At 40.7% G+C, this 24,837-nt stretch overlaps 1 long non-coding RNA gene across 2 annotated transcripts; it reads left to right on the forward strand.

Annotated features, from left to right (window-relative positions):
- Positions 1-1,007: 1,007 nt before the first annotated feature.
- LOC311519502 lies at positions 1,008-24,629 on the forward strand. Of its 2 annotated transcripts, none has more exons than XR_014711293.1 (3): positions 1,008-1,678; positions 15,139-15,427; positions 24,210-24,629. It is a non-coding gene; the product is annotated as an uncharacterized lncRNA (long non-coding RNA). The 2 variants fall into 2 exon arrangements; XR_014711294.1 differs by lacking the exon at positions 24,210-24,629 and adding an exon at positions 16,480-16,636.
- Positions 24,630-24,837: the final 208 nt, after the last annotated feature.

A 24,837-nucleotide genomic window follows, 5' to 3' on the forward strand; every position in this document is an offset into this window, starting at 1 on the left:
CAGCCTCTCCCCTCTCTCCACCAGCGAATCTGTCTTCTTTTCCACCCCAGGATGTGGGTTGGGAGATTTGCCTCTCTCCTTCCCCCCCACCCGAGCATGAAGATGAGCTCCAGGAATATGGGCGGGGGGCGGGGGAGGAGAGGGAAGCTGATATTCAGATTTAAACTGTTTTGTGGGGAGCAACATTTCATTCAAATGTTAGGAGGCCTGAATAGGAATATCATCCAAATCCCAATATTGGCCTCAGCCATCCTGCCTTTTTTTTTTTTTTTTTTTTACCATAAGGGGTTAGGCAGAAATTCACTTAGTTGGGGAGCTCTGTTTCTCATACACACTCCTCTCTGTGTTAGACCTCTTAAATCTCACTCATTAGGGGGAAGTTTCCCACATTTTGAATTCATTTGCCAGGAAATAGTGCTTTAAAACCTTTTTTGAGTATGCAGAAGTACAGCAGAATGCTCAGGCCAGCTAGGAGATACTGATCTATTACAATTGGCTACTGATGGTAACATCTGCAAAATCCCTAGAGGAAACACTCCTGACTGGTGCCACCACATTGTGGGAGAGCTCTTACAAGCAAGGATGGTATTCCCAAAGGCATTTCCTTTTCCAGGGCTCAGCAGGCTACTTACCTTGGGTGAGGTGAGGGGAGAGGGCATGAGAATTATTTTATGCTGAGCTATACTTGCAATATTTCCATATATGAACAAGCCCTACACACCATTGCCCTCCACACCCAATGGAAAATATTATTTATTATTTTCACAGGTGTGCACGTTGCTTTACACACAACAAATATCTGCCCCAACTCTAAAGCCTACATAGCACAGCTATGGATGTCAGACAAAAGTGTGGGGAGAAGTTATGGAAAGAACAAGCGTTGCAACAGTATTGCAGATGAGACCTGCTTTTGTTCTATAAACATGTCTCGTGGTTTCCCGCTTGAATACTTATGTTGATTATATTGGCTTTTCAGTCTTTTGTAAATTATCCGGTTAATGCATCAACAGAACAGCAACAACAGCAAAGCGATGAAGGGTTGCTGCAACGAAATAGATGTTGCAATGAAAGAGTCACAATTTCGCGTGATTTGTTCTGAAGTCTGCCTCATTCAAAGTGTTGGCCGTCCTGCGTGGAGTAGTGGGGGGCAGGGGGCCACAGATCTGCACCTCTTTTCTCTGCCAAGGCCCTCTTGTCCCATTGCAATAGAGTTCTCACTGGGTTCACAGCTCAATCCTCCAGCACGGATTGTCTGGGTGCAATGAAATCCCTTGGAGCCCAGTCTTTCAGAGGAAGAAAAAGAGCAGCAGCCTAAACTTTGCCCAGGAGAGTGTGACTGTTGTGTCATACGGACATTAATATATACAACTCTAGCGCACACACGGAGCGGTGTGTGTGGAGAGAGACGTGGACAGAGAGAGATTGCGTGGGGCTGTTTGCCCCTCTCTCCTCTGCCCTCTGCGAGGATCTGACATGCAGGGACGGCGAGGGAAGAAGCCCCTGGCTCAGGCACGCTCTTCTAGCCAATGGGACTCTGCCTTTCCGGAGATACCAGCAAAACCTGCGCTGGATTTCTGGGCAGGAATCGCCTTGCTACGTCCGGCAGAGCAGAGCATCCCCTGCTTTCCTGAGCGGGGGTTTCGGGGAGGGGCAGAAAGGACTCGGCCGAGAGAACTAGGTGAGTCTGGCCGCTGCTCTCCAGAGCGCTGACAGAGGCAGCCAGGAGCTGGTTGCTTCCTTTCTCCGGGGGTGGGGGGAGAATGCAGGCGGAGGGAGAGAACCCCATTTTGGGAGAGGTGAAGAAAGCAGACCCCATGGAAACCCGGCTGGAGGAGTCCCGCTCCTGGAGGTGGGAGCGTGGAAAAGGGGAAATGAACGGGACTCTGGCATGGAGGGGAGAAATCCTCTCTGTGGAATCCCCCAGACAAGAGGGAGAGGAGGCCCTCCCAACTATTCAGCCCTGCTCCTGGGTAGATACTGGCAAGTCATGGCTGGGGAGCTTACCCTCTAATGTGGGGGATGAAAAAAGCGACCTAACTCCTCGCTGGTCCCTATCAGTTCTCACCTTCCCTTCCAACAATCTTTTATCACTTCTAGTAGGTCCCCCGATCAACAGGCCCAGCCCAGCAGTACAGGTATCAGAGATTACCCTGCTACATTGCTTTGCAAAGGTACTGCTTTGTAACAATTTACTGTGCTGATGAGTGAATCACAGCAAATAGCCCTATGCCTATTTATGGTGCTTTTTTCCCGCTCTAGACACCAGCCCCAGATTTGGTGCTCCGGAGTCTTGTGACTGAAGCTGGGGCCTGAGTGGGTGGCACATACACAAAGAATTTTCCTACATATGACATTTGTTAGGCATTTTTGTGTAATCTGTTAAAGTTGGGAAGTTTTCTCTCATTTGTTTAATATTCCAGGGGAAACTTTGCAAAGATAGAAAATAAAATGATGTAGTCCGTAGAAAATATCTGCTGCAGGGCAAAATGATTGGCACATCCACTATCACGGGGACCCTAAGTCATTGGAAGAAAAAGGGGCACAGTTCTCCAGTAAATGGAGTTCATTTATTTTTGATGATCCAGGGATTCCCATGGTTAATACTTATTTTTTTCAGAGTAACAGCTGTGTTAGTCTGTATTAGCAAAAAGAAAAGGAGTACTTGTGGCACCTTAGAGACTAACCAATTTATTTGAGCATAAGCTTTCCTGAGCTACAGCTCACTTCATCAGATGCATGCTGTGGAAAGTGTAGAAGATCTTTTATACACACAAAGCATGAAAAAATACCTCCCCCAATCCCACTTTCCTGCTGGCAATAGCTTATCTAGTGTGATCACTCTCCTTACAATGTGAATGATAATCAAGTTGGGCCATTTCCAGCCCAAATCCAGGTTTTCTCACCCCCCCTCTCCCCCCCCCACACAAACCCACTCGCCTGCTGGTAATCGCTTATCTAAAGTGACCACTCTCCTTACAATGTGTATGTTAATCAAGGTGGGCCATTTCCAGCACAAATCCAGGGTTTAACAAGAACGTCTGAGGGGGTGGGGGGTTAGGAAAAAACAAGGGGAAATAGGTTACCTTGCATAATGACTTAGCCACTCCCAGTCTATTTTTTGAGGCTCAGCATGAAGTCCGTGGTTGGTAACCTGACCTCATGAAATAGCTCCATCCCACTTTCAAAGCAGGTATCCCCCCAACTCGGTCTTGGGATTCCCTCTGGCTACAAACCCAGCAGCCTGTCTCAAGGAGGGGTGGAAAAGTATGGGAACTTAGCTGCTTCGGAGCCACAACAGGAGTAATTGCACAAGGACAGTTATTCCGAGGCTGGATGTAAAGTAGCTGCTGGACTCTTCTGTATCCCTCCTACCTAACGTGTGTCAGGTAGATGCTAAGCAGGAGATGAGCAAGACCTGAGTAATGCAGCGTGGGATGCAGAGTAGTCACAGTTCTACGGGATACTGACTTACTGACAGGAAATGCTGAGCAAATGGCTTTTCCCTGGGGAGTAGCCCAGCCTGTTCCATTACACGGCAGCCCCTTGACAACACATTCTGCTACTGTGTGAAACACAGCGAAGAACTCAAGCTGCTATAACTAGAGCTGTTTATTGGAGAAAATGATTTAAATGACAATTCTCATTGACAGCACTTATATAGAGCTTTTCATCTTAAAAACACTTTAAAATAATTTTGGATCATATTGTGCCTCATAGGGTGAGTTCTGGATGCCCTTAAGGAGGTACATTGTGCCCTTGAGATGCATTGTTGCCTCTCCTGTGCACCCAGGCAACTCTGCTGACCTGTGGGTTGAGGCAAGGGGAGAAGTAGTATGTCCTCTCCTCTTTTGGGATGGCATCCATCCCAGGAGGCACTAGTGGGGAGAAATCCTTGCACTCTCCTGATAACAAGGACTTGTACCTGGTCCTGAACAAGAAGGCTGCTTCCATCCTTCCTCCATCTTGCACATCTATTCAAGAGCCAGCAACAATTTATGCCTCACTTATTCTTACATTTTTCCCTGTGAGAAAGTAAAATATTACTCCAGTTTAATAGATGTGGAAACTCAGACTGGGAAGTGAAGTGGCTTGGCCAAGACCACTGAAGGATTTAGTTTCAGAGGCAGGTTTAAAACTTGGGAGTTGAACAAAAAATTTCATCCGAAACTTTTTAAATAAAAAAATGTAGATTTGGGTTGACTAAAACATTTAACAAATTTGACTAATAGAAGTGATTACACAATTAAAAATAAATACAGTGAAATCACTGCAGTGGACATAACCTGGAAGGCCAAGATTTTCAAAAATATGAGCCTAAAGTAAGGTTCCCAATTCCCTATTTAGACACCTGCCTAATTCCCAGAAATGTTGAGCACCAAATAGCTTTTATGGGCTTCATACACTTTTGAAAATCAGGCAGGTGCTGAAAGATAGATACAGAAGCTTAATTTCAGGCCAGGTCAGATTTTCAGAAGAGCTCAGCACCCAACATCTCCCATTCAGGCACCTAATTGAGTGAATGGAAAATCTAGGTAAAATTAAATGACTTATGAGCCTAAATCCCATTTTTAAAAGTGACTTGCAATGAAACCTGAATTCCTAAATCACTTAAGAAACTTTGAAAATTTTACCCATCTTAATTGTGTGTGCTGGGCTATTCTGAAAGCCTGGTACCTGTTTTTGGAAATATGGCCCATAGTGAAATTGATCTGATGATTTCAATTACTCAACCTACAGGAAATGAAAAAAAATACTGTCACCTAAATTGGATTTTAAACGTTCTTTAATTTTTAATAATTTATGGTGTTGGTAATATCGATAAAGATACTTTGTTGTTTACAACAAGATTTTTTAAAACAATTTAAACAAGCCTTAATTTAATTAAAGAATTTAGGAGATTGGGAATGCTGCTTCTTATTTATTTATGTTGTGGCAACACACACCAGGACTCCATGGTGGCTAGTCACTGTAGATAACAGAGATGGTCATTGCCCCAAAAAGCTTGCAATCTTGACATCTGGTTAATGACATTGGGGTAAACATATTTAGCTTTGTAAATAGAAAATGTGACTCACTGTGTTATGAGAGGCTTGGGCAGTCTTAGCTTGAACCACAGAGTGGTGCCTTGTTAGTGTGTTGATAATTATGGGCCTGATGCTGCAGCCCTTACTCACACTGTGTATCGCTTCCTCAGGCACACGTTTCCATTATGGGGCTACTTGCCTGCGGAATCATTCTCTATACAATATGAATAAGGGATGCAGAATCAGGTTCTGTATCAGCTAATTATATTTGATTGTCAGGATGGTTTCAAATACTGAGGGACATATAAAACAATATACAGTATCTGAGTAAGGTTTGGGGGGTTGCAAGATTTTTTCTAACAGGAGTTTGCAAGATTTGTTAGCATATGGCATGCAGGTCAGTGAAAGGTATATCATGCACCTGCTTTTTGACTGTGCCATGCCTGTAGGCTCTGCCATGCCATTCTTAGTCTATTGTAGAACCTAGGGGGTATGGCACAGTGAAAAAAAAGCAGGTGTATGTCATGCCCTTCACTTTACTGACATGCATGCCACATGCTACCAAATGCTGCTCTCACAGTTTGGATAAGCAACTCCATTCTGTTTTATTCTCTCTCATACCATACAGTACTGTAAATGAGCTAAAAGAAACTGTACCCATTTTGCTCATTCCAGAAGCCCGACATTTCAAAAGTTAATGCAAAATCATTTTCAATAAGTATCTCCAAGCTTTAATTCATGCTGAGAGAGACCACTTACATTGTGAAATTTTGGAGTCTTGGTTTGAAGAAAATTTCTTTTATACTCAGTGAAACATATGGAAGTGAGATAATATCTCCCAAGCTCCCAAAATCACTATTTTGTTTGCTTGTTTATGGAACAAAATGCCTTATGCCTTCTGAGAATGTCCATACCCACATAATGTTCTGGTGTGCTAAATTGGCACTGGGAACTTTATATTAGCAGCTCTATGTATCAAAACATATGTTGCCAGCCAGAGGAGGGTTCAAAGAATGAAGTATTTCACCAAATAATATATACTACACTCTTGAAGCAGACCACATTAAGGAGTTTTCAGATGGTAAGATAGGAATAAGCAGTGTACTGTGCTAAAAATGGTGCTTTTTGGCTAAAACATGCTTTCGGTTGGTTTTTGTAGCAGATACATAGCAATCTAAGACTTCACAGTACTCACTATACTGCAGAACACCTTGACATTCCAGGACTTCACAGTGACAGCAGGGACAGAACTCAAGGTCCTTCTTCAAAGGCACATATCCAAGCATCTTGAACTAAAGGAACACTTCCACTAGTTAAAGCAATGTGAGGAATAGATTCTAAAACCTTCACTCATGTTGAATGCTCTGCAAATTGTCCTGTGGATGTTGTCAAGGTTCCTCCCCCACTCTGAACTCTAGGGTACAGATGTGGGGACCTGCATGAAAAACCTCCTAAGCTTATCTTTACCAGCTTAGGTCAAAACTTCCCCAAGGTACAAAATATTACACCCGTTGTCCTTGGATTGGCCGCTACCACCACCAAACTAATACTGGTTACTGGGGAAGAGCTGTTTGGACGCGTCTTTCCCCCCAAAATACTTCCCCAAACCTTGCACCCCACTTCCTGGACAAGGTTTGGTAAAAAGCCTCACCAATTTGCCTAGGTGACTACAGACCCAGACCCTTGGATCTTAAGAACAATGAACAATCCTCCCAACACTTGCACCCCCCCTTTCCTGGGAAATGTTGGATAAAAAGCCTCACCAATTTGCACAGGTGACCACAGACCCAAACCCTTGGATCTGAGAACAATGAAAAAGCATTCAGTTTTCTTACAAGAAGACTTTTAATGAAAAAAAATAGAAGTAAATAGAAATAAAGAAATCCCCCCTGTAAAATCAGGATGGTAGATATCTTACAGGGTAATTAGATTCAAAAACATAGAGAACCCCTCTAGGCAAAACCTTAAGTTACAAAAAAGATACACAGACAGAAATAGTTATTCTGTTCAGCACAATTCTTTTCTCAGCCATTTAAAGAAATCATAATCTAACACATACCTAGCTAGATTACTTACTAAAAGTTCTAAGACTCCATTCCTGGTCTATCCCCGGCAGAAAACCAGCATATAGACAGACACACAGACCCTTTGTTTCTCTCCCTCCTCCCAGCTTTTGAAAGTATCTTGTCTCCTCATTGGTCATTTTGGTCAGGTACCAGCGAGGTTACCTTTAGCTTCTTAACCCTTTACAGGTGAGAGGAGCTTTCCCCTGGCCAGGAGGGATTTCAAAGGGGTTTACCCTTCCCTTTATATTTATGACAGATGTCAATGAGAACCAGCTCAGTAAGAGTAAGAGGCTCAGAATCAGACCCTTAGTGATTACAAGTAAAACTTCAAAGGTACTTAAATCCCATTGTCAAAGAGACTTAGGTACTTAAGAGCATACATCTAATTGAAAGTCTATGGGACTTAGACACTCCTCAATCACTATGACACTTTTTTAAAGTATTACCTTGCTGCGGGAGCTGAGCAAATAATTCATAACAAATAATTTATCTGAAGAGTTTTGTCTCTTTTTCCATTTGTAAATTTTCTTTGAACAGGGCAATTTTTTCTTGTATTTATTCACTATTCAAATTTGTTTGATGAATAATTTCTGTGAATTCACGTAGCTCATTCATGAACAATTCATTGTGAGTATCTGAAGTATAAAATTCAAGCTGTTTTTATTTACTGTGGAGGACAAGTGGTATATTAGAGTCAGGTTCCTTGTGCACATACTTGTAATTATGAAATCAAAATTTGCTTTCTACAAATATTCACTTTAAAATCCCTGTTTTGGTGATCATTCTTGCTTGTAAACTCATTTGCTAGAGTAGTCACAGAAAGCAAATACAAAAGGGGGTAAGAATATTGTCAAAACAAATTTGTTTAAACATTCAGATTAATATTCACAGAAGTGTTTTTGAAGTTTTCATCCATCTCTTATGATATACAGTTGAGTAATTCTGATTCCATCCAGGTGAGGGCAGTATCACACACACTCTATCCCACGCATGTGTGCCAGTTCATTACAAATTGAAACATCTTAAATGCAGAAGAGAGAAAGTCACACACAGAGAGAGAGAGAGAGAGAGAGAGAGAGAGTTCATTACAAATTCAAACATCTTAAATGCAGAAGTGATTAAGGTTTCAGGTGGATATCAGAATACCATGGATTCTCATCATCTAAGCATTTTGTCCTGGAACAAGCTTCTGTTAGGGCTAAGGTCTGACCCTGCTAACTATCTTATCCTACAGGAGGCTTACTTGGGCGCAAGCCTGACTTTTGCTCAAAAACTTGAATAACTTGAAAATGTAGTTTTTTCTCCGTGCAGTGTTAAAGTGACTCAGCTTTCTGGTTATGTCATATTTTTCTCTCTCTTTTGGTAGATATGTGTATATGGATCTATCTGGGAGCTGGATGTCCACATGGCTGGCAAACACAGTCAATGTTTAAGTCATAACTATTCACGTGTGTTGGTGCCATTGACATGGTTTTGGTTTACTCCATATGGATTTCTGGCTTTCCAATCCAGGATGGACTTCCTGGTATTATTGCTGTCATAGAGTCCTCTCTCTGACTCTTCAATCCTACCTCATTGCCCACATTGCTCACATCTTCTCCCTAACTTGTCTCACTATGAGGTAATGGTTTAATTATGCTTTGGGAGGGGCTTTCTCTCAAATGTTGTCCTGTGTGTTCAGCTACTGTGGTCAGAATGACCAATAATACCACGTGAATTCTCTTTTCTGTAACACATTTAAAATGTGATGTCACACAGAATTATAATGATAGCATTTATAAATCCACCTTTTGAGGCAGAAGACATATAGCATAAGAAAGATGAAATAAAAATAAAGGTAAAAAGCCCCAAAACTATGCAGCTAAAGATGTCTAAGAAGATTACTTAGACAAGTTAGATGACTTCAAGTTACCAGGGCCTGATGAAATACATTCTAGAATACTCAAGGAACTGACTGAGGAGATATCTGAGCCATTAGTGATTATCTTGGAAAACTCATGGAAGATGGGAGAAAGCCCAGAGGACTCTCTGGATAAAGGCAAATAAAATGCCAATCTATAAAAAGGGGAATAAGGACAACCAAGGAAATTACAGACCAGTCATCTTAACTTCAGTACCCAGAAAGATAATGGATCAAATAATGAAGCAATTAATTTGCAAACACATAGAAGATAATAAGGTGATATTATCAGCATGGATTTGTCAAAATCAGTCAGCATGGATTTGTCAAAAACAAATTGTGTCAAACCAATGTAATAGCTTTCTTTGACGAGGTAACAAGCCTAGTGGATGGGGGAAAGAGATAGATGTGGTATATTTTGACTTTAGTAGGGCTTTTGATACTGTCTCAAATGACCTTCTCATAAACAAACTAGGGAATACAACCTAGATGGAGCTACTGTAAAGGTGAGTGCATAACTGGCTGGAAAACCGTTCTGAGAGGGTAGTTATCAGTGGTTCACAGTCATGCTGGAAGGGCATAATGAGTGGGGTCCCACAGGGATTGGTCCTTGGTCTGGTTCTGTTCAATATCTTCATCAGTGATTTAGATAATGGCATAGAGAGTACACTTATAAAGTTTGTGGGCAATACAAACTGGGGGGGGGGTTGCAAGTGCTTTGGAGGATAGGATTAAAATTCAAAATGATCTGGACAAACTGGAGAAATGGTCTGAAGTAAATAGCGTGAAATTCAGGAAGGACAAATGCAAAGTACTCCAATTAGGAAGGAACTATCAACTGCACAAATAGAAAATGGAAAATGACTGCTTAGGAAGGAGTACTGCAGAAAAGAATCTGGGGGTTATAGTGGATCACAAGCTAAATATGACACAACAGTGTAACACTGTTGCAAAAAAAGGCAACATCATTCTGGGATACATTAAGGGGTGTTGCAAGCAAGACATAAGAAGTATGTCTTCAGCTCTACTCCATGCTAATAAAGCCTCAGTTGGAGTATCATGTCCAGTTCTGGGCACCACATTTCAGGAAAGATGTGGACAAATTGGAGAAAGTCCAGAGGAAAGCAACAAAAATGATTACATGTCTAGAAAACAAGACCTATGAGTAATGATTGAAAAAAAATGGGTTTGTTTAGTCTGGAGAAGAGAAGACTGTGGGGGGAGGGGGGAAAGAAATGATAACAGTTTTCAAGTATGTAAAACGTGGTTTCAAGGAGGAGGGAAAAAATGTTCTTGTTAATCTCTGAGTATAGAGGACAAGAAGCAATAGGTTTAAATTGCAACAAGGGAGGTTTAGCTTGGACATTAGGAAAAACTTCCTGTCAGGCAACTGTTTTCTTCCTGTGTATTTGTATAAGACCTACCGCAATAGGGTCCCGGATTGGATATAGTTAATAGTGTGGATGTAATATACTCATACTTCTGTAAGGCATTTGACTTGGTACCTCATGATATGTTGATTAAAAAACTAAAAAGATATAGAATTTACATGGCACACATTAAATGGATTAAAGGCTGGCTAACTGAACAAACACCTGCCAGGAATGGTCTAGATAATACTTAGTCCCGCCTTGAGTGCCAGGGACTGGGCTAGATGACCCCTTGAGGTCCCTTCCAGTCCTACGATTCTATGATTCTAAGATGTTTATGCTATTAGAAAATGAAATTGCAAAGAAAGTTAACCTATTGGAATGATATTATGGTGCTGTGCAGATCAGACAGGTCAAATACACACACACACACACGTTTAACATTTATTTGTCTCCCTGTTGCTTAAAAACATCTTCTTTCTACCTTTTCATTAAATTTCTTTGCAAATTTGTGCACCAGCTATTTGAAGAAAATAGATAATAATTTAGCAAAGTTATTAACAATTTCAGCCCCAAACTATCCATCTAAGATAAAAAACCAGGAAAAAATATTGAAAAAATCTCCACTTTGTAAATCAGAATTCAAAATTGATGGTTTATTTTATGGAAAGTTCAAAATGTGAAAAAATCTGACCAGCTTAAGTAGATGGCTCCCTTACACCTTATTAGTAGGCTCTGATTTACTCTAGAGATGGATGAGGTGTCATAGTGCCATAAAGCCAGACTGACTGCTCAGACAAAAAAAGGAGTGATTAGAGAAATAGTCAAATTCCTATGCAAAATGGGTGGTGCTGTCATTAAGTCCAGGTGGATTTCCTATGGATGCCTTTAAGCTTGAGTCTTAGGGCTTGTCTACACATACAACCTTGTAGTGGAGCAGCTGCACCAATTTAGCAGTGCCGCTGTAGTGCTTCAGTGAAGACGCTACCTACACCATCAGGAGAACTCCACCTCGCTGAGAGGTGGTAGCTATGTTGATGGGAGAAGCCCTCCCATTGACATAGTGCTGTCTACACCAGGGGTTAGGCTAGTATAACTATGTCACTGAGGGCTGGTCTTCACTACAGGGAGATTGACGCTGTTGCAATCGATGTAAATGCAGCGTGCTCTCCAGTCGACCCCGGTACTCAGCTCCCTGAGAACAGTAAGGGAAGTTGACTGGAGAGCATCTCCCATCGATGCAGTGCAATGAAGACGCTGGGGTAAGTCGACCTAAGTTACGCTACTCCAGCTACGTGAATAACGTAACTTAGCTGGAATCGATGTAGTTTAGGTCGACTTACCTCTGTAGTGAAGACAAGCCCTGAGTTATAATCACACCGTTGACCCATACTAGCATAAGTGCCTAGTGTAGACCAAGCCTAACTAATCTATCCCTAAGCCACAGGTGGAGGCTTTTTATCTTGATCTCTTGGCGACAGCACCAATAGTGTTTCAAATACACAGCCAAAAATAAATCCCTGTACTTAAAGCAAACATTATACAGTTTATTTACAAATTCCCTTTTAACTTATTGATTAGAATAAGGGGATGCTTTTGTACTATACTGCAAGTTATGAGTATATCTACTGCTTATGAATTCAGAGACAAAGGAGTAAAACAAGCATGTGTAAAACAAAAGGAAAATGGAATTTCTTTAAAATGCATCCTACAATTATTTTCATAATGGCAGTTATAATATTAATTTCATTATCATTTTACAATAGACCTTATGTTTTGTGAATCATTATTCTTAGTTTAGGTCATATAATTAACAGTAAATTCAATCATTTAGCAGTAATTAGATGACATCCTGCATTTCTGCTAAAACAAGCTATCTCTACTGGAGTTGAAAAATAATATATGTAATACAAATTGGTAAATCCAAACAGATTAATAGATTTTAAGGCCACTTTGATGATCTAGTCTTGCCTCCTTTATAACACAGCCAATAGAACTCCCCTGAAATAATACCCAGAGCAGATCTTTTAGAAAAATACCCAATTTTGATTTAAAAACTGTCAGTGATGAAGAATCTACCACAACATTTGGTAAATTGTTCCAATGGTTAATTACGCTCTCTCTTAAAAAATTATGCTTTATTTCCAGTTTGAATTTGTCTAGCTTCAACATCCAGCCATTAGATCATGTGATATGTTTCTCTATTGGTCTGAAGAGCCCAATATTAATATTTGTTCCCCATGTAGATACTTACAGACTGTAATCAAGTCACCCCTTAACCTTCTCTTTGTTAAACTCGATTGAGCTCCTTGAGTCTATCACTGTAAAACAGGTTTTCTAATCTTCCAATCATTTTAGTGGCCCTTCTCTGAACCCTCTCTGATTTATCAACATTGCTCATGAACTGTAGACAAAAGAACTGGACACACTATTCCAGCAGAGATTACACCAGTGCCAAATACAGAGATAAAATAACCTCTCTACTCCTACTAGAAACTCACCCATTCGATGATGATTCCTCATCTACAATTACTTTTTGAGATGTATCAGTTGGCCAGCCTTTAATCCATTTAATGTGCACCATATTAATTTTATATCTTTTTAGTTTTTTAATCAACATGTCATGAGGTACCAAGTCAAATGCCTTACAGAAGTCTGAGTATATTACATCAACACTATTAACTATATCCAGTTCAGGACCCTATTGTGGTAGGTCTTGTATAAATACACAGGAAGAAACAGTTGTTGCCTCAAAGAGCTTACAGTCCAAGAACTAACACACCCACAGGTAAATAAACCTGTCATCTACAATTCCCTAATGTAACAGCATACATTATAACTGAAACTTTTATCCTGAGTAAATTTTAATTATTTTAGGTCTGCTTCTCCCCCAAGCCCCATTGACTTCAATGGGAGCAAGATCAGGCCATTTGGCAGTATTCATATAAGTTACTTGTGCAGAAAACTTTGCAGGATTAGGCACTTTATTTGCAAGACTGCATTTACCATAAATACAACACCCCAGAGTCTGTTATTTCTGCTCTGGAGCACTAGAGGTTATCAGCAGCTGTCCAGTCTATTATATCTTTAATTCAAGGCTTATACTTTATATATATATTGTTTCAATTTTGAGTAACACCTTGGAAACTAATATCAAATAAATGACTGTATAATGGATGGCCCTTTGGCTGTGATAGCACACAATGCATTCCATTATTAGAAATCTTTGTCGATCTATGTACAAGGATTATTAAGTAGCTTGCACTGAATTTCTTAGTTCATTTCATACCACATGCATTCATAAATTAGATGATGGTAATCTATTAATAAAAACTTAATATTCTACATTATCCTCTGTAAAAATATTCACTGGTTTTTTTTAATGAAATAAAACTATCCACAGAGTCTTTAAGAAGCTGATGAGATGTAAGGCAGATTAAAATCTTGGTTTTATAATGGCCCAAGACAAGGCTTACTCACTTTTTCCAAGAGGCGATACTGTAACATACTGTAAGAAAACAGGTAGGACAAACCAGAGTTCTTTGTGCCAAGTGTGTCTCTCCTTCTGGCAGAGAGCGACAAAAAATGGGTCAAACTGGGACAGGGTGCACAGCAACCTCTCCTGTCTTTGAGCCTGTACCGACTCTTCCATCTCAATTCTATGGTCAGGAAGTAAAGGAGGGGATGTGTTGTGGGAGCAGACGTATTCTGTAACATGCTCCCTGGGGGAGCCACTAGATTTCCTACCAGAAATTCACTACGGAGCTAGTGCTACCCTTAGAAGCACCAACTTCCTTTCCTTGCCTGCAGGCCCTATAGAGAGGTATGCATTATGGAGGAATGGACAGAGAGAACAACAGAGGCATGTCTCCTGCAGAAGTGAGGTGGAAGGAGGTAGGCAGCACTGGTTTATTACAAGAAGATCCCAAATTCCACAAGGTTTGACAATGGATTGTCAGTCCTTGTGGAGTTTTGAAGCTTCATTCCTGCAACCCTCTACTATGTTTATACTCCCCCAGATCCCTCCCACTAGAGCTTAATGTGAGGAGGAACTCAGTGAGCCTGACTGTGTGGAGGCAGCAGCTGACTTTTCATCAGGTGGTGTCGGGGAGGTCACGTGTCTCCCTAGATTTGCTGCTTGGCTTGTATTGAGCATGCTCACACGGACTGAGCATGCTCAATAACACTGCTGACTCTGTGCCCCCCTCACTGTGCCCCCCTCACTATTGGTAGGCACAAGTCATCTCTGCTTTTCATGTGCCTCTTTTCTTAAAAAATGGAAGATTTTGCTATTTTAAAAGAAAAACAAAGAACTGTATTTAATGTTACAAAGGTGAACAACTGGGAAGAGTGTAGGGGATGCAAAAAGCTGAGAAACAGCAATACAGTATATTTATAAACAACAAAATTTTGTTATTTGGAACAGTGAGAACAATAATATATACTAGCATGATAATAATTATACACAGCTATGCACCAAGGAGAGGTTTCAGCAATTTTCTCCTCTGTAGTTGAAAAGTTTTATTTTCTGGATAGTTTAGCTCCCACCATACATACATACAGAACAAATCAGCTTCTCTATGTTCTTTAGTCAATTTACTTTTTTGCAGAATTAACTTGTCTTGCACTTAGAATTATTATTCTTATGATTTATTATTTGTATTATTGTAGTACCTAGGAGCCCTAGGTTTGCTTTTACAGTAAATATTTCTTGCTCACTCTTAGGGCCTTGCTCCCCTTCTCTTTGAGTGACACTATGTGGCATTTAACCTTTTCAGCCTTGTGACTTATTTTGAGCTCCTGCTCCTCTGTATTATCCCGTCTGGTGGGAAGGCTGCCAGCAGAACAGAACAGCAGGGGACATAGTAGCTATTTCCTGCAAAGGACCAATGGGATGAACAAAGCCAGTTCCTGCAGATCTTGGTTCCACCCCAGGTCTCCCACAGACCAGGTAGCACAGCAATCTGATTCATGATGTCGCCTTTGGCAGAGTGTCCTTGCCAACAGCCTGTCCATGTTCCCTTTTGGAGTAAGCAAAATCTGTGGACTGCGAGTTACAGCTGCCAGGTCAGTAGCAGTTTACAATGCAGGTTCTATTATGTGTTTGGTTGGTTTGAATGAGGGACTTGCTTGATAGAGGATTTCTCCTTGACTTCTTGCCCCTGTCAGCCACTTTGTTCTCATGGAGCTCTGCTCATGAGTTGCAGACACAGAGCCATATCATGAGAAGACATTTCCCATGTAGCCTCAATCCATTTTTTCATGGGCCTCTGTCCCTTCATTGCATTTTTAAGGCCACTCTGTTCCCCTCTGCACTAGGAATACTGCGTGCCCTTCATGTTTATAATAGAAGTAAAATCTCCTGTGATAAAGATCTTAGGAGCAAAAGGCACGTCTACATTCAATATGTTTATTCTCCTTGCGGTTTTCCGCAGACTTAGTATATATATGGTCTTATGAGTAAGATCTGTTTATTCAATACCACAACGCCAGCGTTAATTATTTATCCTTATCCAAACCAATGCTAAAAGTTAGTGTCTGGAAAAAAAGGTCTAAGAAGAGTTTAATGTGGTTGGGTTAGTATTAGTCTCAGATCTAGATTGGCTTTACCAATATCAGATCTCTGTTCCATAACTTGGAAAGTTTATCAGTTTTCTATCAAACCAATGATAGACATTACTTATAAGATTGTTTAGGCAAAGACTTTGGTTTTGACTGCTAATTTTAGAAAAGATAATAGTCTTCAAGACATCCATTCCAAATCTGTCGTCTCCCTGAAACCAGTTTGTGAATTCTAGATAGTGTAATTGGCTCCTTGCCTCTAAGTCATACAAAACCCTCTGAACTGAGATGATTTGTAAGGTTTTACAGGAGATATATAGAAAAGCACAGATACCAAAGCTAATAGAGTTTGCCTGGACATTAGACTGATGTTGATTCTCTGCTGTTCAGTGGCATGATTCAGTATTCGGTGCAAATTTGTGGATTTCTGACAAAAAGACATTTTTAGCACCATTGCAACTACTTGATTCATTTGGAGGCACTGATAAATAGACATAGCTGGCAGTGGAATTAGAAGCTGAGCTATCCTGTTTTTTTCTCTCTCCTATTAATACCAGGTGATGATTGGTGTTGTGAGGCATAAACTCAGAGCAACTGGATGAGAAAAGGAAAAAAGTGGTCGGGAAACATATACAATGTGTGAAAAATGAGAGCATACCTTCCATGCTGTCACCTTCACCGCTCAGTTGAGCTCTTCAGCACAAAATACCTCATCAGATATCTAAATGGCTATTTATGGTATCCAAATGCCCAGTTTGTGTGTGCATTAGCAGAAACTACACACACAGGACTGGGAATGCAATTGCACATTTATTATTGCAATTCACTGCGGGCTTGTGTGTTTTTGAAAATCAGGCCCACGGTATGTAATATGGTCTTCACTTCTGCCGGAAATAGTTTTCATGTGGACCCACTGTTTGTGGTTTTTAATCCAACTGGTTTGTAAACAGAGATGCTATTCTCCTCACATACCACAGTCATATCCTTCTACATTTAAGCATCAGTAGAATTTGTGCCAAAGGTGAACATTAACCAGAGACCTGTCCCTTTAATTACATCTGCTACTGATACAAATAGGCTTTATAACTCTAAAATCTCCTACCAGTACTCTTAACTACTGGTGAGAGATTAAGTGTTCACAAGTTTAAGACATTCCAAATGTTTCACTGAGGGTAATCCTATTAGTTGAAGACTCTAAGGTCACTGCTGGAATCAGGTACTGGTTTGGTTAATGGATTTTATACGCAGAGTAAAAAATATGTGGAAATATGTGATCCAAGACAAGAGTAAGGAAATTTAGTTTAGAAAGTAAGTTTAAAAGTTTGGATATGTGTGGATGGCTTCTTAGAGGACTTCTAATGGCCTATCAAGCCTCTCACCTGCAGGGTATGACTTCAAATCCAGCCCAGACTGGTGGTAACTAAGTTATTGAGCCTGATTCTGCAACCTTTAATCAGGTTGAGTATCACTTACTCACATGAGTAATCCTATTAATTTATCTATGAATACTTCATCTCAAAATAAATTGCAGGATAAGGTCTGGTGGCTTGTGTGAAATATATTTAGTGGCGAGTCCAGTTTCCAGAAGGGAGGAGACCATAAAGAAAAAGCTATTATCATTATCATGATCTCCTGTATAACACTGGTCATAGAATGCCCCCAAAATAAGTCCTTTTGAACCAGCACATATCTTTTAAAAAAACATCCAATCTTGATTTAAAAATTCCAAGAGATGGTGAATCCACCATGACCCTTGGTAAATTGTTCAATTGATTAATTATCTTCACTGTTAAAAATGTATGCCTTATGATTTATCAATCATACAGCATCATGTGTACCCACAACACTCCACAGTACCTGCCCCAAAGAATGCATAGTCTAGGTAACATACAACCTGGCATGAAACATGGAGATATGATGATAGGTAAGAAATTTGGAAGAGGAGGGAGATTTACATGGTCTCAGATCAGGAATTCACTTGCTTTTGAAGTTTACAAGTTGAAGTTTACAAGTCATGTTTGTTCCAAATATATGTGTAAAACTGTAAGTTCTTTGGGGCAAAGCCCAGGTATTTGTGTGTATTTGTGCAGTGCCTAACACAATGGCATGCAAGTGGGCATACAGACTGAAAAGAAGTGGTCTCTCCCGTTTATAGGCTCATAGAATCATAGATTTTAAGGTCAGAAGGAACTATCATGATCATCTAGTCTGTCCTCCTGCACATTGCAGGTCACAGAACCTCAACCTCATATGCCTGTAATAGACCCCTAACATCTGGTTGAGTTACTGAAGTCCTCACATCATGGTTTAAAGACTTCAAGTTACAGAGAATTCACCATTTACACTAGCTTAAATCAGCAAGTGCCCATGTCCCATGCTCAGAGGAAGGCAACCGCACCCCAAGGTCTCTGCCAGTCTGATCAGGGGGAAGAATTGCGCCCTAACCCCAAATATGGCGATCAGTTAGATTCTGAGCATGTGGGCAAGACCCATGAGCCAGACACCTGGGAAAGAAATCTCTATAGTAACTCAGAGCCACTCCATCTAGAGCTCCATCTCCAGCCATTGGGGATTTTTGCTGCTAGCAGTTGCAGATGGGCTATTGTAGGCAGTCTCATCATAACATGCCCTCCATAAATTTATCAGTCTCTGCCTTGAAGCCAGTTAGGTTTTTTGCCCCTACTTCTCCCTTGAAGGGCTGTTCCAGAACTTCACTTCTCTGATGGTTAGACACCTTCATCTAATTTCAACCCTAAACTTTAAGCCATATTGATGCTCAGACGTGGAAAGCATCTGTAGCCCTGTTGATGCTCGAACTGTTCTAAAGAAGAAGAGTCTCCAAAGCTGTCAGTCTTGTATCTTTCATAATCAGTTCACACACAAACAAAATTATGGAGAGGCAGAAAGTGTCTCCATAAACAGAGACCCATTACAAGTCAATTTTGAGACACCCAGAGTCTTGTAAGTTACAAAGATGTTTACAAATTCAAAATGCTAGGGTTAAGTCTTGATAGCAAATAGATTTCTTTTCCTGAAAATTTCAGGAGATTCACAAGTTGTTTTCAAGATAAAGAAAATTAAAAATTAAAGACTTTGCAAGTCTTGTGGCTCACAGTGAAAGTTGTATTGGCGAACACCAAAATCTGTAAGGTGAATTTTCACATTGCAACATCATTCACTGAATGTATGCACTTCCGTGGGATAGAATATTTACACCCACTACCTAAACTGGACATTTTCATTCTTTATAATGTTTTTAGGCCATGGTCTTGCACATATGTACACATGTGATTAATTTTATGCAAGTATCCCAGTATTACTCAAGTGTGTAAAATTTCACACAAATGTAAGTATCTGCAGGGATTGAGATCTAAGCATTCTAAATTTAATGTAATTCAATTTTAAATATAATGCTCTTCTTATGAACTTTGTATACGGATTATACTGTTTACTGTAGCATTCCTTAATTTCAACTGTACAACATTTGTTGTATTGGAATTATAAAAGAAACACATGGGTAAATCGGTTTCTGTTATGTCACCCAGCATTATCCAGTATGTTTCCTAATTGCACAGTGGCAGAATTTCAATGTAAAGCAGTGGCACTTGTGACTGGTTGAGTCTGGTCTGCCATTATGTCACATTTTGTGCAGTTCTGCATTTATATACATTTTAATGATACTCAAAATAGAATGCCAAAACCACTGCGCTTTGCTTGAACTGTAAAAAAAGTCTTGAGTCATATAGTCCAGAAGTAAAGAAGGAAAGAAAAAAAATAAAGAAATAAAATGGAAGGTGAAAAAAATGTAAAAGGGGACTTGCCTGGAAGCAGTTATATAGAAATAGCAACAGTAAAATCACCCTAAAAATGAGGAAATATAACCCTCTGACAAATGTTTTAAGTAGGTATTTTTATTAATGTGTGACAAATTAAATATTTAATGCATTAATCCCCTTGACTGAAAAAACTTAAGCACATGAGTATAATTACTCACATACTTAAAATAAATATGTGCATATGTTTGCATAGGATGTGGGTTCGTGTGACTAGAGTGACAACAGAGAAAGAAAGAAATCTACAAAAAAAAGAAATCTGAACATTAAACTGAAAAACAGTAAAATTGATTAATAAAAGTTTTCATCAAAAATGGAGAAAGTCTCATCAAAATCATTTTGTAAAATTATTCTTTTGTAAAAAAAAAGCCACTTTTTCTCAAAGTTTTCATCATTTTTTACTAGTTCTAATAATTAAAGCCCCAGTCCTTGAAACAGTTATGTATTTGTGTAACTTTATGCATGTGAGTAGTCCCATTGGAATCAATGCTGCTCATAACTCTGGTGCTAAAGTTATTCACACTTGTTTTCAAGAGTAGAGGTTGGGGGCTAAATTTGCAAATGGGGTTCTACTGCAATAATTGTTTCCAAATGGTTATAGAACATTTCAACCCAAATGGTAAAAGTTTCATTATGTTCTGCCCAAAGGTTCTTGAATATTTGAGTCAAAATGGTTCAGCCAATTTTGAATGAGAAAAAAAAAGGGGGGCGGAATCCACCACTTTTTCCCTTAGAAAAGTATTTTCGTGACTTTTTTTGAACAACTCTGTAGCTGAAATGACTGAGGTTTAAAAGTTGTCATTTGCCATATAAATAGTTCTTCATGCATAAGCGTTCATGCATGGCCTTCATTGTTAATTTTTGTTATATTTGGTTTTATTTGCAAACTTTTAAAAAAAATTCAATGTTGCTTCCTTTTCTTTTTGTTCATTTTAAAAAAATAAGGATGTTAGCCTTCCTAAAATACTTTTTGGGTAACGTCTTGCTCGCACTTTCCAACTTCAGCAACAGCATTGGCAGCACACAAACTGATCTTGGGTTTGCAATTTGTTAAAGTCTGATATCCACACTAACACCGTCACTCGAAAGAATATCCTGTGTCCCAGCTTCAAGGATATCAACAGCCAACTGATCTAGAACTTACAGTAATAGGACCTCCATGCAGGGAAGCAGAAATCTAAATAAGTGAAGCAGGTGACAAGACAATTTGCATAAATTTGTGACTGAATGTCAAAAAGATGTGATTCAGCTGCAAAACTCAATAACCCCTATTTCTGAGTAAACCAAAACCAAATTCAACTGTGGTTACACCCAAGCAGTTCAATAAAGTTTGAGTACTCTCAGACATGGTGGTGGATGCTGAACTACAGGTATGGTACCTGGGAACTGGTACTCGGGCTACCTCTCAACTTGCTGGCAGCATCACGCTTGTATTCATTCCTGGAAGTACTGCTTTTGGAAGTGTGTCTCCTAGAACTCGTATTGCAGCATTGGATGATATTGATTAACTCATATTTCTATATTATTTTTTGGACCTCTGGAACAATATTTAAACATGACTTCAATAGCTCACAGACAGGTGGGTACCTGAAAGGTACATGTGGGCATTATGTTTTCGTAGGTTGTCTCATCTCTAAAAATCAATATAGATCAGGGGTGGGCAAACTACGGCCCACGGGCTGGATCCAGTCCCTCGGGGCTTTGGATCCAGCCCACGGAATTGCCACCCCCGTGGCGCCGTGCCACTCTGGGAAGCGGCCACACCACAGCCCTGCAGTTCCTGGGTGTGGGGGAGCAGAGAGCTCCGCACGCTGCTCTTGCCTGTGGGTACCTCCCTCAAAGCTCCCATTGGCCAGGAACAGGTTTCCGCAGGGAAACACGCGGAGCCCTCTGCGCCCCCCACCCCACTCCCAGGGGTCACGCAGGGCTTCCCGGAGTGGCGCGGCTTGGGACCGGGGCTGGGGCCAGCAGGCAGGGAGCCTGCCCTGGCCCCAGCACGTTGCACTGCCACCCCGGAGCCGCTCTAGATAAGCAGTGCCTGGCCGGAGCCTGAACACCTCCTGCACCCCGCACCCCAACTCCCTGTCCTGAGCCCCCTGCCGCATCCCGCACCCATCCTGCATCCCAGCCCCCTGCCCTGAGCCCCCTCCCACACCCTGCACCCCTCCTGCACCTCAACCCCCTGACCTGAGCCCCTCCTGCACACCACGCCCCTCCTGCACCCTAACCCCCTTCCCTGAACCCCCTCAGACACCCCGCACCTTTCCTCTGCCCCAACCCCTTGCCCTGAGCCCCTTCCTGCACACCTCACCCCTCCCACACCCCGCACTCTGCCCCCACACCCCAACCCCCTGCCCCGGCCCTGCAAGCAATTTACCCACCCAGATGTGGCCCCTGGGCCAAAAAGTTTGCCCACCCCTGATATAGATAAAAAGGCATTTATTGCAGTTTGCTATTACACAGCCACACCTCAGATAGTAACACTTTGACAGCAACGATCTTCTGCGCTCTTAGCCCCGAACTGAAGTTAAAAGCAGGGAGATATACAAAATTAAATGTTAAGTGAGCTGATACAGTACTTTAAATTGGAGGACTTCATCTCTCATTTGTATATGACTGTCTATTACAGAAAGAAAACACACAAAAATCTACCTTAAAAATGTAATGTAAAGAATGTCTCAAAACATGGGAGCATCTTCAGAAGAGCATTTGACACTACATCAACATTCAATGAAGTGAGATTCCTTTGAGGAGGAGGAGGAGAGGAGAGTAAAGGAGTTTCTATTTGAAATACAATGACCTGAGAAGTTCAAGAAGAAGTAGATTTAGACTTCTCTATGTGAAAAATGTATGCTGCCATCTGTGTCTCTCTGAGTTACTACATTACACTGTGATTTGGAACTTGATGTAAACTATTGTACTATGAAGAGAAAGGAATTATTTTGGAGCCTCATTGACTCAGCATTTATACATACCTGACATCCTTCCAGGGTTTGCAAAGATATTATGTTAGCTTGCCAAATAACTTACAGACACATCTAGGGGCTTGGAACCTGCAACTAGATCCATGCGGGCAGACTCCCGAGCTCACACAGAACACTGTTAGGATTCACAGGGCTCCTGTATGAATCCAACTGTAGGATCAGGATCTTGCAGTGTTTCTCTTGTAGAAAATGCCATAACTTCTATGTAAATATCCTCTAGATTAGTTTGTATTCCAATGGCATGTAAGTAGCACTCTCTCAATGATCTGGAAACCGTTATGGATGACTGACATATTTGGTTGGGAAATACACCTAGATTGAATTTGCCCAGACCAAAATTGCTAGACTAAAATCAAGTTGGGATATATATTTTCTAAGATACAAGATCACATATTTGTGAGTATTGCTTTGTCCAAACACAGCCTGTAACATTATTAGTTTTTATGCAAAGTTTTATTTTATTTAGAATCAAAAGGGTTCTGCTCTTGGACAAATTTGGAATTCCAGGGCTCCATAATTCTAATTCTAATACAAGTCTTCATGAGATCATGTAGTCCTTACCATTCAAAATTCCTATTGGAAAACTGGGGTTTTGTGCCATAATGATTGCAGCATTGGAGCCAAAGACCAAGATTTTCAGAAATGGATGCTCAAAGTTAGGCACAAGAGTGCTGAGTACTAATCAGCTCCCACCGAAGTCAATGAATTAGTAGGGGAAGGCCTGAGGTCACATTCTTAGAGTTAAAAATTGAATTGTGGTCAATCCTGATTTCCAATTTGACAGCTAATTAGCAAGCAGAACAGGCCTAAAAAATCTCAGCAAATAAATACATTCAGATCAGAGCTGCAAATCAATGGCTCTGTCTTTTGTCCAATGCGTGCAACTTACATTCTAAACCTATCGCCTGTTTTTATGACAGATGGCTTGTAAATATATCTTACAGTTTTACAGCACCTGCCATTCTGAAAAATCTCAAAGCACTAACTCGTCTGCTTTTATTAATGAGCGTACACAGCACAACCAGGGGTGATTTTCCTCTGAGATGCAGCATGGGCCACTGGAGAGCACTGAACTGGGATTCAGGAGATGTAGGTTCTATCCCCAGCTCTGCCACTCACATGCTGTGTGATCATGGGCAAGTCACTTTACCTCTTTTTCTCTCTCCCACCTTTTATCCATATAGTCTATTTAGACACTAAGCTCTTCAAGGCAGGGCCTGCTGTCTTATTATGTGTTTGTACAGACTTTCTAAAATGGGCACCTGATCTCCCTTGTGGATCTGAGGTGATATAATAATAATAATTAATAAGAACAACAATCACCAACCGTACTAAGAGTTTGGTGAGCCCTTGCTCCATGTTCAAGGGCATTGCACACCCTGTGGCTGACCAGTTGGGACTGTTCCCTTTTGACTAGCGGCCTACAGTGTATGTCTCATCCGGTTAATTTCTTTTATTGTTTATCTGCAGGTGTCAGTGGATGTATTTGAGCAGCCTGGGAGCAGTTCTTTATTGTGACATACACTTCGAGAGACCAAGTGGTTTTCCTGGTTTTTGTAAAGTGCCTGCTGCATGCAATCTGTCTTTTTGGCACCTCAAAGTCTTATGAACCTTGTGTCTTCCTGTCTTCTGCTGCTTGGCTATTGTCTTGTTTACAAGTTTTTTTGGAACTTAAATGTCAACAGGTGTGATAGAGTGTATGAAGGCATGCCGTGCCGATGCTTCGGTCCTGGCACAGAAATGTGGCTAATTAAAATCTCATCAGTGTGTGTTCTTTTCTGTTAATAACAAGAATTAAAAGTAGTTCACACACACACAAGTATGTGCGCACACACCCACACAAATAAACCTGTAATTTCTGGTATAATTATATTTTGCTTCAGTCAAAAAACACCCCAGTCAGCTTGTAAAAGTCTTTGTGCTTTCAATACATAAAGAGCAACTTTTGAATCAAACCTGTGCATCTAAACCTTTTGTTGCCGGGACCCCTGACCTAGGGCAAGGGTGTGAAAAACATCTATCTGGGTAAACTTCCATTCTAACAGATAGGCCTGAGTGTTGGCAGCATTTATATTAATCCAGTGTGGGCGTGAAGGGC

Source organism: Lepidochelys olivacea, assembly GCF_965140295.1.
Source record: "Lepidochelys olivacea isolate rLepOli2 genome assembly, chromosome: 4".
Lineage (NCBI taxonomy): Eukaryota > Metazoa > Chordata > Testudines > Cheloniidae > Lepidochelys > Lepidochelys olivacea.